The sequence below is a fragment of the Oncorhynchus mykiss genome, chromosome 16 (genome assembly GCF_057628025.1).
Source record: "Oncorhynchus mykiss isolate SJ-2025 chromosome 16, ASM5762802v1, whole genome shotgun sequence".
NCBI classification, from domain to species: domain Eukaryota; kingdom Metazoa; phylum Chordata; class Actinopteri; order Salmoniformes; family Salmonidae; genus Oncorhynchus; species Oncorhynchus mykiss.
Window position 1 is genome coordinate 15,713,034 of NC_143037.1, and position 19,467 is coordinate 15,732,500.

The 19,467-nt window shown below is 44.8% G+C and overlaps 1 long non-coding RNA gene across 2 annotated transcripts in view; it reads right to left on the reverse strand.

The window, feature by feature from the left end:
- Positions 1–2,270: 2,270 nt before the first annotated feature.
- LOC149976560 (uncharacterized) overlaps positions 2,271–19,467 on the reverse strand; it is a 78,845-nt gene continuing 61,648 nt past the window's right edge. The window contains exons 2-3 of one of the 2 annotated variants that reach the window (XR_016487149.1): positions 5,450–5,512; positions 2,271–3,292 (exon numbers count right to left, since the gene is read on the reverse strand). This is a non-coding gene — a long non-coding RNA (uncharacterized LOC149976560). The remainder of the gene's footprint in view (positions 3,293–5,449; positions 5,513–19,467) is intronic. The other variant, XR_016487150.1, reaches the window with a different exon arrangement.

The window sequence follows — 19,467 nt, forward strand, 5'->3', positions numbered from 1 at the left end:
TGTGTGTGTGTGTGTGTGTGTGTGTATGCATGTACATATGGTATGTTCATAGGTAAAGTATGTTTGTATGCATACAGTGCCAGTCAAAAGTTAAGACACACTCATTCAAGAGTTTTTCTTTATTTTTAATTTTACATTGTAGAATAATAGTGAAGACATCATACTATGAAATAACACATATGGAATCATGTAGTAACCAAAAAAGTGTTAAACAAATCTAAATATATTTTATAGTTGAGATTCTTCAAAGTAGCCACCCTTTTCCTTGATGACAGCTTTGCACACTCTTGGCATTCTCTCAACCAGCTTCATGAGGTAGTCACATGGAATGCATTTCAATTAACAGGTGTGCCTTGTTAAAAGGTCATTTGCATTTTCTTAATGCGTTTGAACCAATCATTTGTGTTGTGACAAGGTAAGGTTGGTATACAGAAGATAGCCCTATTTGGTAAAATACCAAGTCCATATTATGGCAAGAACAGCTCAAATAAGAAAAGAGAAATTACTGTTCATCATTACTTTAAGACATGAAGGTCAGTCAATGTGGAACATTTCAAGAACTTTGAAAGATTCTTCAAGTGCAGCTACACAAAAACCATCGAGCGCAATGATGAAATTGGCTCTCATGAGGACCGCCACAGGAAAGGAAGACCCAGAGTTACCTCTGCTGCAGAGGAGAAGTTCATTAGAGATAACTGCACCTCAGATTGCAGCCAAAATAAATGCTTCACAGAGTTCAAGTAACAAACACATCAACTGTTCAGAGGACACTGCGGGAATCAGGCCTTCATGGTCGAATTGCTGCAAAGAAACAAAAGGACACCAATAATAAGAAGAGACTTGCTTGGGCCAAGAAAAACGAGCAATGGACATTAGACCAGTGGAAATCTGTCCTTTTGTCTGATGAATCCAAATTCGATTTTTGGTTCCAACTGCTGTGTCTTTGTGAGACCCAGAGTAGGTGAACGGATGATCTCCGCATGAAGCACGGTGGAGGAGGTGTGATGGTGTGGGGGGCTTTGCTTGTGACACTGTCTGTGATTTATTTAGAATTCAAGTCACACTTAACCAGAATGGCTACCACAGCCTTCTGCAGCAATACACCATCTAATCTGGTTTGCGATTAGTGGGACTATTATTTGTTTTTCAACAGGACAATGACCCAACACACCTCCAGGCTGTGTAAGGGCTATTTTACCAAGAAGGACAGTGATGGAGTGCTGCATCAGAGGACCTGACCTCCACAATCACCCAACCTCAACCTAATTGAGATGGTTTGGGATGAGTTGGACCGCAGAGTGAAGGAAAAGCAGCCAACAAGTGCTCAGCATATGTGGGAACTCCTTCAATACTGTTGGTTGAGTGGGCAAAGCTGTCATCAAAGCAAAGGGTGGCTACTTTGAAGAATCAAACATATTCAATGTATTTGGACTTTTTTAACACTTTTTTGGTTACTACATGATTCCATATGTGTTATTTTATAGTTTAGATGTCTTTACTATTATTTTACAATGTAGAAAATAGTAAAAATAAAGAAAAACCCTTGAATGAGTAGGTGTGCCCAAACTTTTGACTGATACTGTATGTGTTATGTACACCTGCCATACCCAAATATTGAATCTTACCTCTGAGATAATTCCCACCTGAATTAAATTTGAAAGCCTCCAGTCTCCCAGGCTGCACTGTGTAGCCACGTCGTTGATTTTGCTAAGATGTCACTCACCCTCAAACTTGTTTATGGCAAGCACAGCCATATCAAACTTTACAGGCCATCAAACTATGACTAATTCAAGTGAAGTACTCGCTTCCTTGCCAACCCAGCATCCCAGGGAAGGGTTGAAAGCGACTGGGTCATGATGTCATCAAGGAGGCCCCTAATCGGGCAATATGATCCTGGGTACAAATTATGTCACCTTTTGTTGGGCCATTCCATTCAGGGCTATGGAGCGGGAGTGAGATGAGTGCTAAAGAGAGAAGTCATTTTTCTCCCCATGACTGGCGTGTGAGAAAACCCGCTGTGTTGTGTTGGGGGGGGGACATGCTAATCAAACTACACAATAAAAATGCCATCAAACTAAGCTTAACCCCCCTTGCTCAGCCCCCAGTGCTTTCTAATCCCCGCTCCCAAGTCTTGATTCCCCCACAATGACTATTCCTCAGCAGTAGAGCAGGCTTTGAATATAGACCCCCCACCCCCCTTAGAAACACACTGCATGGGAATTGTCACAAAGTTGCTGTCGGTGGGAACAAAGAACTCCAAGGCACTAGGGTTCCGCCGAGGCCTTTTTTATTTAGACACGTGGAGGAATAAACAAAACGAAACAAAGGACTGCCCCTCAGGCACCACTCCTTTACTTTCTCCCTCCCTCTCTCTCTCTCTTCTCTCCCTTAAAGAAAGGATCGTCTGCCATAGGATGTGACCACTTCACCTTTCTCCAAAGCATTTGGACGTAAACAAACATAAGCCATACTTCCTTCACCAGTGTGTACTCCCTTTGAGCTTCAAATGCAAGTGTGTCATTAAAAGTAGGTCGTCCTGATATCATATGGCTCTTGTCTGTTAAAAACAGAGTACAATACAGCACCAATCAGGTTCTCCATGCTGACTTCTAGAGCTGAAAACCATTACATTTAGACATGGTATTTAGATGCTAAAATAGTTTCTCATGCCAGTTTACCAGTCTGGTACTGATGCCCGCGCCAGTTCCATGAGATGCCAGTCTCAGTTACTGATCTGGGGGACGTCTGGCCAGTCTGTGGCGTCCTCTCTGACTGTCCACGCCGCAACACCCCTCAACACGACTGGGCTCTCGCCCTCAGCACGGAGGGTATCAACTACCAATGAATGCGATGGATGATCGATGGATGTTGCGTCGGCGCCGGAGTGTAGTCCATCCAAGTCCCATTACCAGCCAAGTCCGCCCTTCCCTTCCCAACCATACCCCACCATCCATACTCCAGCCAAGAGGCAAGCCCAGGCGTTTTCCAACCCAGTGTACGCTCTCCGTGGTGGGGCTGGGTCGGCAGCCATCTGGGCCTTGGCGCTGTTACTACCCAGAGGCTGGAGGTGGAGAAACATCCAAAGAAATACAAACCAGATGGAATGAGGGATGGGATGGATGAGCAGAGAGGAGAGTGTGAGTCACTCTCTTTCAACTGGTTAATTCGTTTCTCTTCAGGACTAAGGGGTAGAGGGGGGCGTCTTTCTTCACACCCTCTCTGTCCCACTCAGCTTTCAGTAGAGGGAGAGGCTTGGGGGTCTTGTCCTCACACCATTTCTTCATATCACGTCCTGCATCAAGAAGAGAGAGGGAGGAAGTGAGCAAAGCGACACAAATACTCCGACATTTCAAGTCATTACCCTTCATTTGCCATTTCAAGTCATTACCATTTGTGGGTTTGGATGTTCCGCTAAATGTATGCATAAAATACCACAGTTAATCTAATGCCACCTCACCGCCAACAGAAACGTAATAGTCCCTGGTGTATCGTACAGTACATGATGTACGGTTGTTTGTTTTGGATGAGTAAGATAGCACCGTAGCTCTTCATTTTGCCTCTCTTGCAAGACAAGAGAGGCAAAGAGCTAGACTCCCAAACTCCTCTTCTTCCACCATGAAACACACATACATACACAAACGCAGACATGCACGCACACACACGTTATACACCAGGGCCGAATTGACTTCACGGCTGTCTTGTATTCCTGCCATTACCATGGCAGAGTGTTTGTCACTGAGGAGGTGGCGGTGACCTGGGAGATGAAAGAAGGGATTAGGGAGGAAGCAGGAGAGAACAGATGTGTCTAGAGACCAGTCAGCGCCCGCCCGCCAGTCAGTCAGTCAGTCAGTACTGGTGAAAGGAGGAATAAAATAAAAAAAGTGATCCGCCACCAGGCTCCCGAGCACTCCTCCTTTCACTACTCCTCCCTTGTTCATCTCTCTTCCCCTGAGCACTCCTCCTTTCACTACTCCTCCCTTGTTCATCTCTCTTCCCCCGAGCACTCCTCCTTTCACTACTCCTCCCTTGTTCATCTCTCTTCCCCCGAGCACTCCTCCTTTCACTACTCCTCCCTTGTTCATCTCTCTTCCCCCGAGCACTCCTCCTTTCACTACTCCTCCCTTGTTCATCTCTCTTCCCCCGAGCACTCCTCCTTTCACTACTCCTCCCTTGTTCATCTCTCTTCCCCCGAGCACTCCTCCTTTCACTACTCCTCCCTTGTTCATCTCTCTTCCCCCGAGCACTCCTCCTTTCACTACTCCTCCCTTGTTCATCTCTCTTCCCCCGAGCACTCCTCCTTTCACTACTCCTCCCTTGTTCATCTCTCTTCCCCCGAGCACTCCTCCTTTCACTACTCCTCCCTTGTTCATCTCTCTTCCCCTGAGCACTCCTCCTTTCACTACTCCTCCCTTGTTCATCTCTCTTCCCCTGAGCACTCCTCCTTTCACTACTCCTCCCTTGTTCATCTCTCTTCCCCCGAGCACTCCTCCTTTCACTACTCCTCCCTTGTTCATCTCTCTTCCCCTGAGCACTCCTCCTTTCACTACTCCTCCCTTGTTCATCTCTCTTCCCCTGAGCACTCCTCCTTTCACTACTCCTCCCTTGTTCATCTCTTTTCCCCTGAGCACTCCTCCTTTCACTACTCCTCCCTTGTTCATCTCTCTTCCCCTGAGCACTCCTCCTTTCACTACTCCTCCCTTGTTCATCTCTTTTCCCCTGAGCACTTCTCCTTCAACTCATCCCTTGTTCATATTTCTTCCCTTGAGCACTCTGCACACACCTTCAAAGAGTAAAATAGAATTTACCCCATATAGAAGGATGTTGTCAGCGTTTGGTACCTGTCTTCACACCAAGAGAAAGAGAGAAATACAGAGAGTGTGTGAGAGTGAGAAAACATATTCACTGAGTGTTGTGTAGATATGCAGGAGCACATGGGGCCCAACTGGAGTTCATATTTCCAGCCCGTCATAGAACACAACAGAACAGATATAAAACCTCCATGTTAGCCACAGAGCCAGGACCTTTTCATGAGCTAGGTCTGGTATGTCAGTAGAGCAGGCAAGAGGGAGAGAGAGAAACAGAGAGAGATACTGTAGAGTGTCAGGTCTTGGCCAGTAAATGTAATTGAAAGGAAGGAGAATCAAAGCCTGTGTCGTCTCTAACGTTAAACTCAGAGCACCCAAGACCTGCACCTCATTTGAAGGGATATCTCTATAACTAATTACATTAAAGCAATAGGTCACCTTCTAAAAGGAGGTCAAATGTTTATTGGATTATGTGGTACTTTAGGTATCTTTGATTGATTGTTCTACAAATATGCGAAGTGCTAAATGATGTGCCATGAACACAATGGATTAAATCCATGGTTAACTACGTCATCATGTAAGTTTGAGGATTCATTGTGTGAACCAAAGGGTGTCATCAGTTTGACATTCTACAGGTTCCTTACCGGAATTCCCTGTTGTTTAATTTGCTCCAGGCATTCTGACTCGCCAAGGCATTTGTTACGCACCTGAGAGATAGGAAAGAGAAATTATCCTTGATTAGAAATGTCCTAATCTTCGAGCATTGTCACTTTCATTTCGCATGCCTTTTTCTGAGAATCAAAAAGTATGAGCATGTGGTTTGTATTTGTTATTGTACTATAACTGTGGCCTATTGTGTGGATGACGACATCATGATTTAGCAATATCCAGAGCGTGAGAAAATGATCATGTTTAATTACAAAGTTGTTCATTTGGTTTACCGTCGAAAAAGCAGAGTGAAGGTCGAAAGAGTCTACCTTCACCCTGTTGTTCCCATTGTGCCCTCTCCCCATCCGAAAACAAAACAGAATCATCCAATGGCTTTCAGCAGTGCTAACCAGTTGCCCTGACAACCAATACAGCGTTTCCAAGAAAACGAGAAAGTGAGAGAGCACTTCACTCGAAGAACCCCCTGCAAAGCTATTCAGTCCAGGAGTTAGCCTGGTTGAGAAATATGCTAATGGGAAACAGCACAGGGGTAAAAACAGGGACAAACTGAGTTATTTATCATGCTGTTAAGTGTTCTAAGACAACTCTACATACTCCCCAGGAATGGTCTGTAGAGAGTTACAACACAACAGCCTGAATTTAGGCAGAGATTTCACCCTTGACCCCTTTAGAACAGTGACTCAACGAGCGTCCAGTCACAGAAATGTCAGCAGCAAGCCTTCTGGCCTTATCTTGTACAACACCCAATGGTGCCAATCCAATCCATTGAGCTCTGTATTCATTTCTATGGTTAAATCTGCCATGCTGACTCATTCCCATCAGGAGGCAAGCGTACTACGACAACGGCGAGTCAGTGTCAGTCCGACCAGAACCGCAGCTCCCTGCTCCCTCCCTCTCCCTCCCTGTGTGTACGGAGTGTCCTGTACTGCACTGTATTTATATACACTGAAGATCATTGCTCCCTCGGGACACACTGGTTGCGCCTCAAATAGAACCCTATTCCCTATATAGTGCCCTACTCTTGACGAGATTCCTGTGAGCCCTGGTCAAACGCAGGGCACTATGTAGGGGATGGGGTGCCCATTTGGGATATATTGAATCACTCACCAGGCTGATGGCTCTGGAGGGCAGCTTGCCGTCCTAGCAACCACCACCAATAAGAGTAAACCCAAGGAGAGAGCGTCTCCGACCGCACCCCCACCCCAGCCACCCCCGCCACAGCCAATCACAACAAACCAACTAACTAAAAACACAGCCTGTTTTGTACTTTATTTTTTGGGGAGGGATGTTCATTTCTCGCTCATGGGTAGAGAGGGTATTACATAAAACATCTGGTGCAACCAACTATTAGATAACTATCCCTGTAACATGATCCTACCCCTGAGATGCAAAGCTAGGGTCAGAATGATTTAACAGAGAGCGCAGTAGCATATAGCCCTCATCAATATCATCTTAAAAAGGTAGAACACATTCATACAGACCAGGGCGTGGTCACTGAGCCTTCTAGGAGCAGTACTCCACACCCCTACTGGCCCTAACCCCACTGGCCCATAACCCCACTGGCCCTTACCCCACTGGCCCATAACCCCACTGGCCCATAACCCCACAACCCCACTGGACCATAAACCCCTGGCCCATAACCCCACTGGACCATAACCCCACTGGCCCATAACCCCCCTGGCCCATAACCCCCCTGGCCCATAACCCCACTGGCCCATAACCCCACTGGCCCATAACCCCACTGGCCCATAACCCCCCTGGCCCATAACCCCCCTGGCCCTTACCCCACTGGCCCATAACCCCACTGGCCCATAACCCCACTGGCCCATAACCCCACTGGCCCTTACCCCACTGGCCCATAACCCCACTGGCCCATAACCCCACTGGCCCATAACCCCACTGGCCCATAACCCCCCTGGCCCATAACCCCACTGGCCCATAACCCCACAGGCCCATAACCCCACTGGCCCATAACCCCACTGGCCCATAACCCCACAGGCCCATAACCCCACAGGCCCATAACCCCACAGGCCCATAACCCCACAGGCCCTATCTCATTCCCACAGACCCTACCTCACTGGGCCTTACCCCACTGGCCCTTACCCCACAGGCCCATAACCCCACTGGCCCATAACCCCACTGGCCCATAACCCCACTGGCCCTTACCCCACTGGCCCATAACCCCCCTGGCCCATAACCCCACTGGCCCATAACCCCACTGGCCCATAACCCCACTGGCCCATAACCCCACAGGCCCATAACCCCACTGGCCCATAACCCCACTGGCCCTTACCCCACTGGCCCATAACCCCACTGGCCCATAACCCCACTGGCCCATAACCCCACTGGCCCATAACCCCACAGGCCCATAACCCCACTGGCCCATAACCCCACTGGCCCATAACCCCACAGGCCCATAACCCCACAGGCCCATAACCCCACAGGCCCATAACCCCACAGGCCCTATCTCATTCCCACAGACCCTACCTCACTGGGCCTTACCCCACTGGCCCTTACCCCACAGGCCCATAACCCCACTGGCCCATAACCCCACTGGCCCATAACCCCACTGGCCCATAACCCCACTGGCCCTTACCCCACAGGCCCATAACCCCACAGGCCCATAACCCTACTGGCCCATAAGCCCACAGGCCCTATCTCACTCCCACTGGCCCTTACCCCACAGGCCCATAACCCCACAGGCCCATAACCCCACTGGCCCATAACCCCACAGGCCCTATCCCACTCCCACAGACCCTACCTCACTGGGCCTAACCCCACAGGTCCTACCTCACTGGGCCTAACCCCACAGGTCCTACCTCACTGGCCCTAACCCCACTGGCCCATAACCCCACAGGCCCTATCCCACTCCCACAGACCCTACCTCAATGGCCCTAACCCTCAGGCCCTACCTCACTGGCCCTAACCCCACAGGCCCTACCTCACTGGCCCTAACCCCACAGGCCCTACCTCACTGGCCCTAACCCCACAGGTCCTACCTCACTGGCCCTACCCCATTGGCCCTAACCCCACAGGCCCTACCTCACTGGCCCTAACCCCACAGGTCCTACCTCACTGGCCCTAACCCCACAGGCCCTACCCCACAGGTCCTACCTCACTGGCCCTACCCCACAGGTCCTACCTCACTGGCCCTACCCCATTGGCCCTAACCCCACAGGCCCTACCTCACTGGCCCTAACTCTAAGCCAACCCCCTGGACTAGCCCAGCTCCAGCCATGGCTAGGTCCATATTCAATTTTCTTTGTTAAAGCAGTCATGTGAGTCATGTGAGATGTACACCCTGGTTCACGCAGCTTCCTGATAAAATCCGATTTCTGCCCTCCTATTGGCTGTGCTCCTGTGTTCATGTTCATTGGGCTAGACTAAGTTAGACTGGGCAGTACTAGTGAGGTAAACCGTAACAAGGCCTAATCATATTTGTCCAGGCCAGCACTGTCTCTCCACAGACAGAAGTCTACACTACACTACAGACGTCATACGCTCAGATTACTGTAACCATGTCAACGAGCCAAGCACCCTATCCAAACCACTTCCTAGTTTTGCTCACATGAAACACTGCTCCCCATTTGTTGTCCACTGCAACCAAAATAGGAAATATGGACTCAAGTTGGATACATTTTGCCAATGAACACATTTTCCCGACAATCCTCTTCCCCTGCCGATACGAAACTAAGGCCAAACTGAAACTGAAACAGAGCGTACAACTGGATAAGAAAATGGGCTGCTAGTTTGTAAATTCTTCAACCTGGAAATGAGATTAACAAGCCTTTGGCTAAAACTGAGTACAGGAATGTGTTTGCTGGGTGCATATCAGGCCATTCTCTCTCTCTCTGTTATGGTGTGAACCTACTGTATACTGAATGTGTGTTGAGCTCAGGCTCTCTCTCTCTCTTTCTCTCTCTCTCTCTCTCTGCCTCTCTCTCTCTCTGCATTGTTACAGTATAAACCTCTATGGCAGTTCGCTGCTAGGTTCCGAGCAGGGCCTTGTCATTGCTCCTGATTAGAGGCAGACATGCTGGCTGACTATACAACTCCCAGCCCAGACCCAGTATACTGCTCCAGCTCACACCTCCAGTACTCCAGGGCCCCAGTACACTGCTCCAGGCCACACCTCCAGTACTCTAGGGCCCAAGTACACTGCTCCAGCCCACACCTCCAGTACTCCAGGGCCCCAGTACACTGCTCCAGCCCACACCTCCAGTACTCCAGGGCCCCAGTACACTGCTCCAGCCCACACCTCCAGTACTCCAGGGCCCCAGTAGACTGCTCCAGCCCACACCTCCAGTACTCCAGGGCCCCAGTAGACTGCTCCAGCCCACACCTCCAGTACTCCAGGGCCCCAGTACACTGCTCCAGCCCACACCTCCAGTACTCCAGGGCCCCAGTAGACTGCTCCAGGGCCATGCACAGACATTCTGGGGGGCATATGCTCAACAACAAAAAAGGACACCCCTCCCCCCCAAAAAAATAAAAATTCTGCAACCGCTGTCACAGATTTCTTGAGCAATTATTAAAAGAAGAGGGAACAATCTGATGAGTAAAGTATTTAGCAAAACTATTTTGAACATATGCTGCATTTACTAACAATGACCAACACAATTCCAGTCAAAAGAGAAGATGGTATGAAATACACTGTACTTTAACCTACCATGACTATATCCAACCCAACTCCATTTGTTGCCACTATCATGTATCCCTGTGGTTTTCAAAAAACTTTGGACCCGAGACACCCCAAAAAGGAGTTGCACAAAACTTGTGAGCCCCCGCGCACGCACATGCACGTGTTCACGCGCTCGCACTATAGCTGTGCTAATTTAGCCTGTCATAGAGCTCGCCGGCTTGTAGTCCTAAAACTCTGGTTCGTTCAGCCGTTTCTATTGGAAAAATGAATCGGGAAAGAATAGGTCTGAGGTTAACACAGGCTTAGGAGACATGTACGTTTTGTTCTACGAGATAATACCAGTCAGTAAACATGACCTTTATGAATTATGAAGCCTTAATGTGCTTTATGGGTTGACCCGTGGCGGAGATCTTTGTGGGCTATACTCGGCCTTGTTCCAGGATGGTAAGTTGGTGGTTGAAGATATCCCTCTAGTGGTGTGGGGGCTGTGCTTTGGCAAAGTGGGTAGGGTTATATCCATCCTGTTTGGCCCTGTCCGGGGGTATCATCGGATGTGGCCACAGTGTCTCCTGACTCCTCCTGTCTCCTGTTTATGTGTCGGGGGGCTAGGGTCTGTCTGTTAAATCTGGAGTATTTATCTTGTCTTATCCAGTGTCCTGTGTGATTTTAAGTATGCTCTCTCTAATTCTCTCTTTCTTTCTCTCTCTCGGAGGACCTGAGCCCTATGACCATGCCTCAGGACTACCTGGCATGATGACTCCTTGCTGTCCCCAGTCCACCTGGCCGTGCTGCTGCTCCAGTTTCAACTGTTCTGCCTGCGGCCATGGAACCCTGACCTGTTCACCAGACATGCTACCTGTCTCAGACCTGCTGTTTTCAACTCTCTAGAGACAGCAGGAGCGGTAGAGATACTCTCAATGATCGGCTATGAACTACTGTGCACAACTACTGTGAACAACTACTGTGATTATTATTATTTGACCATGCTAGTCATTTATAAACATTTGAACATCTTGGCGATGTTCTGTTATAATCTCCACCCGGCACAGCCAGAAGAGGACTGGCCACCCCTCATAGCCTGGTTCCTCTCTAGGTTTCTTCCTAGGTTTTGGCCTTTTCTAGGGAGTTTTTCGTTCTACACCTGCATTGCTTGCTGTTTGGGGTTTTAGGCTGGGTTTCTGTACAGCACTTTGATGTATCAGCTGATGTAAGAAGGGCTATATAAATACATTAGATTTGGGCTTTTTTTAATTACGTAAATTCTTCAAAATTCACAAAAAGTGATGTTAGCTGATGAAGATTGTCTCGTATAACAAAAAATATAAGATCTCCTAAGCCTGTGTTGACCACAGACCTTATTTTTGGCGAATTTCCTATGGATGATAAATGTAGGCCTACTCTGTTTTTGCCATGCAAAACTGGAGGAAATGAAACAAATCCTTTCTGGTTACTAATTTGGATACGCTCGCCTGAGCATAGATGAGAATTTAACGACGACTTGAGGGCAGTGAGTTCAGAAAAACAACGACAAAAAAGTATACCATTTTTGTAAATATTATACCAAAGAGCACTTTGGAGACTGGAAGGGCAAAGGGGAATGTGCTCTGCACAGGTAGAGCCCTATCTGTGCACCTGCCTGCACTTCTCTGGCCCACTCCTCCAGTACTCCAGGCATCCACTACACTGCTCCAACAATAGCAGCCCAGCTGTTCAGCCCAGCGCTGCTCAGTCAGCCAACAGCAGATTGGCCAGGTACAGGGTCCACATCACCCAGCTTAAGACACCACAGAGAGCACAGCATACACTTAACCCTTACAGCAGGGTGGACTCACTTATAAGGAGTGATTGAGACGAATACCGTACTAAACAGCATTTTCAATGGATAATTATTCCACCTCTCTCTCTCTCTCTCTCTTTAATCCTGCTCTGCTCTATTATCCTTCCACAACATTTTCCCTCTTTCAAATCAGGATGAGTTATGATGGTTAAATGTCAAACTTAACATCCTCACTAACTTTCCCATCCTCTCTTTTGTTTATGCACACACCTCTACGTGTGTTCTCAAAGTGACATGTTCATGTAGACACACACACACACACACACCATTGGGCCTCTCATCTCCTGTCTCTTACGAAATACTGCATGGCATCTGGTAGTGGTGGGAAAAGTACCCAGTTGTCATGCTTGAGTAGAACAATCTATATATACACTACCTTTTAAAGGTTTGGGGTCACTTAGAAATGTCTTTGTTTTTGAAAGAAAATATCATTTTTTTGGTCCATTAAATAACATCAAATTGATCAGAAATACAGTGTAGACATAGTTAATGTTGTAAATGACTATTGTAGCTGGAAACGGCTGATTTTTAATGGAATATCTACATAGGCCCATTATCAGCAACCATCACTCCTGTGTTCCAATGGCACGTTGTGTTAGCTAATCCAAGTTTATCATTTTAAAAGGCTAATTGATTATTAGAAAAAACATTTGCAATGATGTTAGCACAGCTGAAAACTGTTGATCTGATTAAAGAAGCAATAAAACTGGCCTTCTTTAGACTAGTTGAGTATCTGGAGCATCAGCATTTATGGGTTCGATTACAGGCTCAAAATGGCTAGAAACAAATAACTTTCTTCTGAAACTCCTCAGTCTATTCTTGTTCTGAGAAATGAAGGCTATTCCATGCGAGAAATTGCCAAGAAACTGAAGATCTTGTACAACGATGTGTACTACCCCCTTCACAGAGCAGCGTAAACAGGCTTTAACCAGAAGAGAAAGAGGAGTGGGAGGCCCCGGTGTACAACTGAGCAAGAGGACAAGTACATTAGAGTGTCTAGTTTGACAAACAGACGCCTCACAAGTCCTCAACTAGCAGCTTCCTTAAATAGCACCCGCAAAACACCAGTCTCAACGTCAACAGTGAAGAGGCGACTCCGGAATGCAGTCCTTCTAGGCACAGTTCCTTTGTCCAGTGTCTGTGTTATTTTGCCCATCTTAATCTTTTTTTTTTATTGGCCAGTCTGAGATGTCTTTTTCTTTACAACTCAGATTTTTTAAACAATTTTCTACATTGTAGAATAACAGTGAAGACATCAAAACTATGAAGTAACACATAACACATGAAATAAATCATGTAGTAACCAAGAAAGTGTTAAATCAAAATATCTTACATTTTAAATTCTTCAAAGTACCGATTGCTTTGATGACAGCTTAGCACACTCTTGGCATTCTCTCAACTAGCTTCACCTGGAATGCTTTCCCAACAGACTTGTCCTGTTGGAAAACACATGATAGTCTCACTAAGCGTAACCAGATGGGATGGCATATCGCTGCAGAATGCTCTGGTAGCCATGCTGGTTAAGTGTGCCTTGAATTCTAAATAAATCACAGACAGTGTCAACAGCAAAGCACCCCCAGCAAAGCTGACATCAAGGCAAAGGGTGGCTACTTCAAAGAATCAAAAATATTAAATATATTTTGTCATTTGTTGAACACTTTTTTGGTTACTACATGATTCCATATGTGTTATTTCATAGTTATGATGTCTTCACTATTATTCCACAATGTAATAGTAAAAAAAAATAAAGAAAAACTCTTGAGTGGGTGTGTGCAAACTTTTGACTGGTACTGTATATAAATAGTAAAGTAAAGTACAGATACCCAAAAAACAACTTAAGTAGTACTTCAAAGTATTTTTTACTTAAGTACTTTACACCACTGGAATCAGGTTAGGTAATCACAGACCATGTGGGGAGAGAAAGAATGAGAGAGAGTTGTCTGTCTCCAAACCCTGGTCTTAACAGCTCTGCCTGGGCACTCTAACTCCTGCAAACAGTTATTAGCCATTTAGCTAGTGGGCCCACATAATTACACGATCAGCCTGTGCCAGTGCTTTCACGCCTTTGATTGGCGGTTGGTAGGGGCTCTGCTCGTTAGGGATAAGTGGCTTGGTGTTTGTACTAATGCCAACCCAAGGAAGAGAGATGTGCCAATGCAGAAGAACACTATCCCAACCTCCCTGCATCCTTAACAAGCAATATGTAGAGCTATTAGACATTGGCATTTGAGGGTTGTATTTATGATGAAGTTCAGGGAATTTATGAGGTGTTTCTATGCCATTTTGCCACACTGTACGTAGGTCATTTCCTCTGAGTCCGTTCAGAAACCCATACATTCATATTCCCAGCAGATATGTCACACAAACAGTCCATTGGGAGTCTCACACTCTATCTCCCCTGTAGTATTTTGACATTGATTCCACATACAGAGGAATGCTAGGAGGACCAGCCTCCTAGAGAGGGTTTCGCAATTAGTCTCAGTATTCCACACATCTGGAGATGTCCCTCTTTAGGGAATTATGTTTCTGGGAAGGAGCCTCACAAGCCTAGCTTCACATGCTTCTCCCAACACACACACACACACACACACACACGTGACTGCATAATGTATACACACATAAAAATACACACACACATGGGCAGGGTTGGGGAGTAACAGGATTACTTGTAATCTGTATTGTAACAAATCAAATCTGTTACATTAACAACTAAAATATTCTAATCGGATTATAGATACTTTTGAAAAACTAGATGACTACTTCTAGGATTACTTTTAAATTAAGTAAGGATGTTTAAGAGAGAAAAAAATATTTGACACCTTTTCTGTTTTCTCAATGACATTCAAATCAGCATTAAAAAAAAGCACGAGTTGAAGTTCGTTTCGCCTGAGCGAGACAGACCACAAGTCAGAGACCACTATGACAAATCACCAAATGCTTCTGATGAATAAGCTTTTGTAGGCTACAGTCCAAGCTATGTCTTCCAATGGTGCGACTGCTGTCGGCAGCAAAAGATTATCCACGCTTGGAGTTAAGGAGTTAAGCCTACGGGCTGGGAGATACAGATATCACTTGTTATTGATATGTGACTTGTTTCAGGAAACTAGGCATATGTGGCGCATCAATACTTCACAGGAGCGTCAGTTGAACATAAACTTTTTTTTATTTTTATCAAAATGATTTTTTGGGCAGTAATGCCTTCTGGAACATGTGATCTTTCATGTGCTTTAATAACAAACTTGTCTGCCATCTGTAAATACAAATTAAATGGTTAAATTACGAGCCTAGTTGGTTTAGCCATGGAAAAAGTCAGCAACCTTCCTGCTAGCCATGATTGGCTGAGATAATGAGGGGTTGGACATGCTGAGAGATGAGTTCGGAGTTCGGATTGGTCTGCCATGTAGAAAGCTTCTATCTATAATATGAGCTGGTCAGTGTGTGTAGGTAATCCTTTCTAACGTGGCTTTTTTGAAAGATATCACGTAGTAGAACTGCATAAGTGTTGCTCTCCACTTTCTGGAGGACCAGGTTTTGAAATCAGTGGAATTATAGTATGATAGCTAAGGAGATGGAGAAAATTCTGGCATTTCATTGCAAATATGCAGACAGAGTCGAAAAGAGAACACACAGAAGGCTGTTGTATAAAACACCTGTACGGATTACATCTTCAATCTAAGGGCAACCATGGCATCCATGACAGAGAGAGAAAAGCATCCATTCATGTTAGCTATCTAACATTGAACCTGGTTGGTTAACTACCTGCAGATTCATGCAGGGTAGTAATGTTATGAGTTGGGATTATGGTTCATTGTTTAGTTAGCTAGCTACATGTCTAAACAAAAGATTCCACTATGCAAGTTAATATTTCAATAGAATGTTTTATGATGTCCCTGTGAAAACTGTTGATAGACGTAGCTGGTAAATTCACTCTGGCTATCTACGTTGATTTCAGAGCAGTCTCGTCTGAGTGTGCCAGAGCGCAGAATAACTGATGAATTTATGAACGCTCAACACCTGTTGAATATGGACGGTGTCAGTAAACATTGGCAAATAAGCGTAATTACATTTTTGCCAGCAGCACAGTTGCAGTCACCAATGCTCTGGATAACACAAAAACAGCCTAACCAGCTCTGCCAGGGCAAGTAAAATGGTCAGAGTGAGCTGTTGTCTGGAAGTAGCTAGCAAGCTAGCCAACGTTAGCCAGTTAGCTTGGGTGCTTGACTGCTGTTGTTAAGTTAGAACGCTCGGATCAACCCTACTTTACGAACGGACAGTCTGACAACGCTCAGAATTTACGAACGGACAGTCTGACAACGCTCTGCATTTACGAACAGACAGTCTGACAACGCTCTGCATTTAGAAACGGACAGTCTGACAACGCTCTGAGTTTACGAACACTCCGACACTCCAGATTAAATTTATGAACACACCCATAGCATAAGCCAGCCTTTAGTCTTGAAATCTTTTTTTGTTTAATACATAGCCTCATGTGAATCCTTAAAGAGATGGGTGGGGCTCGAGCTTAAGAGGGTGTGGACGATGCTGAATGGGTGTAGACAAAGAAGAGCTCTCAAGTAGGTACCAAACATTTAAGGTCCATTTTCTCAAAATCGAAGTTACAAGTTTATCAACATTCAAAGAAGAATTACTTTCCCATTGTTCCTCAACTGTAGTATCTGATATACCGTTTTCTAGCTCTGAGTCTCTACTTTTATCAAAATCTAAAAAATACCATTTAAATCGTTGCTACATAAGACCGAATCGAGCTGGTCGGTCACATATCTACAAAGAGTATTTATGTGAATCACACTGCTGCAATCTCATTTAGCTAGGCCTATTTGCCCCTTGCAGATTTTGTGGATGGCTGTTCACAAATGTACAGTGTATGTGTATTTTAACCTAATAATGGTTGAATAGAAGAAGTTTAAGCTGCCTTTCAAATCACTGGTTTTGCCACCAGTGGACAGCCAGTGAGAAATGTGTATTTGCAACAGCTGCATAGTGCTGATCCCAGCCTATCTTCATAGACGTCTGAGGTAGTTCCTACTTTATAACAGTGCTGGGAAAAGTGCTCAATTGTCATACTAAGTATAAGGACAAATACATTAATAGAAAATGACTCAAGTAAAGGTGAAAGACACCCAGTAAAATACTACTTGAGCAAAAGTCTAAAAGTATTTGGTTTTAAATACACATACGTATCAAAAGTAAAAGTATAAATAATTTCAAATTCCTTATATTAAGCAAACCCGACTGCACAATTTCCTTTTTAATGATTTTTTATTATGGACAACCAGGGGAACACTCCAATGCTCAGTCATCATTTACAAACTAAGCATTTGTGTTTAGTGAGCCCGCCAGACAGTAGCAATGACCAGGGTTGTTATCTTGATTAATGCGTGAATTGGACCATTTTTCTGTCCAAATGTGACGAGTACTTAAAAAATATATATATATATATTGCTCAATCTAATTCGTAGTGACTTTAAAAAGTCCATAGACCTAATGGACGCACTTAGAGGGGAAATCTGTAGTTGCTACAGTACATCCATATTTTGACTTGTAAATGAATGATATATGGACCCATTGATTCTTGAAGAATATAACTTATAAAGTTATATTAAAGCTTGTTTTTCCTCCAATGTTTGTAAACATTGTAAATGTAAACAAACACTGTACAGCCTCAACACATGGTTAAAACAATAATGTTGACATCATGGATGGTCAGTCCTTGGAGCTCTGTCTATTAATCTGAGAGTGGTTACATTTCTCCAGGCCCATCTCTCTTTTGACTAAAACAAAGGCGGGGTTAGTTGCTTTGTTATAGTTTCAACTGTGGGTTTGCCCTTTAAACAGCTGCCAATTATTGAGATATCAAAGTGTCACCAACAAAAACACAAACAATAGGCCTATAGAAAATGCAGCATATGGCATACATCTTTCACATGCAAATAGCACTTTTTGGTAGTGCTCAGAGCATGCTATTCCATGAGAGCAGCACTTCTTTTTCAACTCGAAGCAATGAGCCCAATTAGTCCTCCATGACAACAAAACCATAAACAACAGAGTAGGCTAATAAGTCGTTCATATTTCCAAGTCCTATTCTTGAAGATCAAGGGGTATTAAAATGAATCGGAATGACTGGAAATCTGACAGACTTTGGTTTATAATGTAAAGCTATAACCTAAATCGTATTATTATCTGTAGTAGAAAGCAATGGGTTAGAGTAAGCCTACATAATCAACCCATAAAGTAAAATGCAACATCCATTTATGGCCAGGGCTATGTAAACTGTAACATTGATTTATCCTGCAATAGATGTCGTTCAATTGGGAATATACATTTTTGTCTTCTGCCTCTTAAGGGGAAAGTAATCTAAAAGTAACCGAAAGTAATCCGATTATGTTAATGTATGGGAAAAGGAAAATAAAATGGGAAAAGTATGGGACAATAAAAAGTTACATTACTGATTACAATTTTAAACGGGTAACTAGCAACCATAACAAATTAAATTTAGAACGTAACCAGCCCAACCCGGCAAATGGGCGCACACACACACACAGAAACACACACACACAGAAACACACACATACACACAGAAACACATACATACAGAAACACACACACACAGAAACACACACATACAGAAACACACACACACAGAAACACACACACACAGAAACACACGCATACAGAAACACACACACCCAGAAGCACACACATACAGAAACACACACATACATACAGAAACACACACACACAGAAACACACACATACATACAGAAACACATACATACAGAAACACACACATACATACAGAAACACACACATACAGAAACACACACACACATACAGAAACACACACACACACAGAAACACACACACACATACAGAAACACACACATACAGAAACACACACATACAGAAACACACACACACATACAGAAACACACACACACAGAAACACACACACACAGAAACACACACACATACAGAAACACACACACACAGAAACACACACACACAGAAACACACACACACAGAAACACACACTTACAGAAACACACACACACAGAAACACACACACACACAGAAACACACACATACAGAAACACACACACACACACACAGAGAAGCACACACATACAGAAACACACACACACAGAAACACACACACACAGAAACACACACATACAGAAACACACACATACAGAAACACACACACACACAGAAGCACACACATACAGAAACACACACACACACACACACACAGAAGCACACACATACAGAAACACACACACACAGAAACACACACACACAGAAACACACACACACAGAAACACACACACACATACAGAAACACACACACACATACAGAAACACACACACACAGAAACACACACACACATACAGAAACACACACACACAGAAACACACACACACACACAGAAACACACACACACATACAGAAACACACACATACAGAAACACACACACACAGAAACACACACACA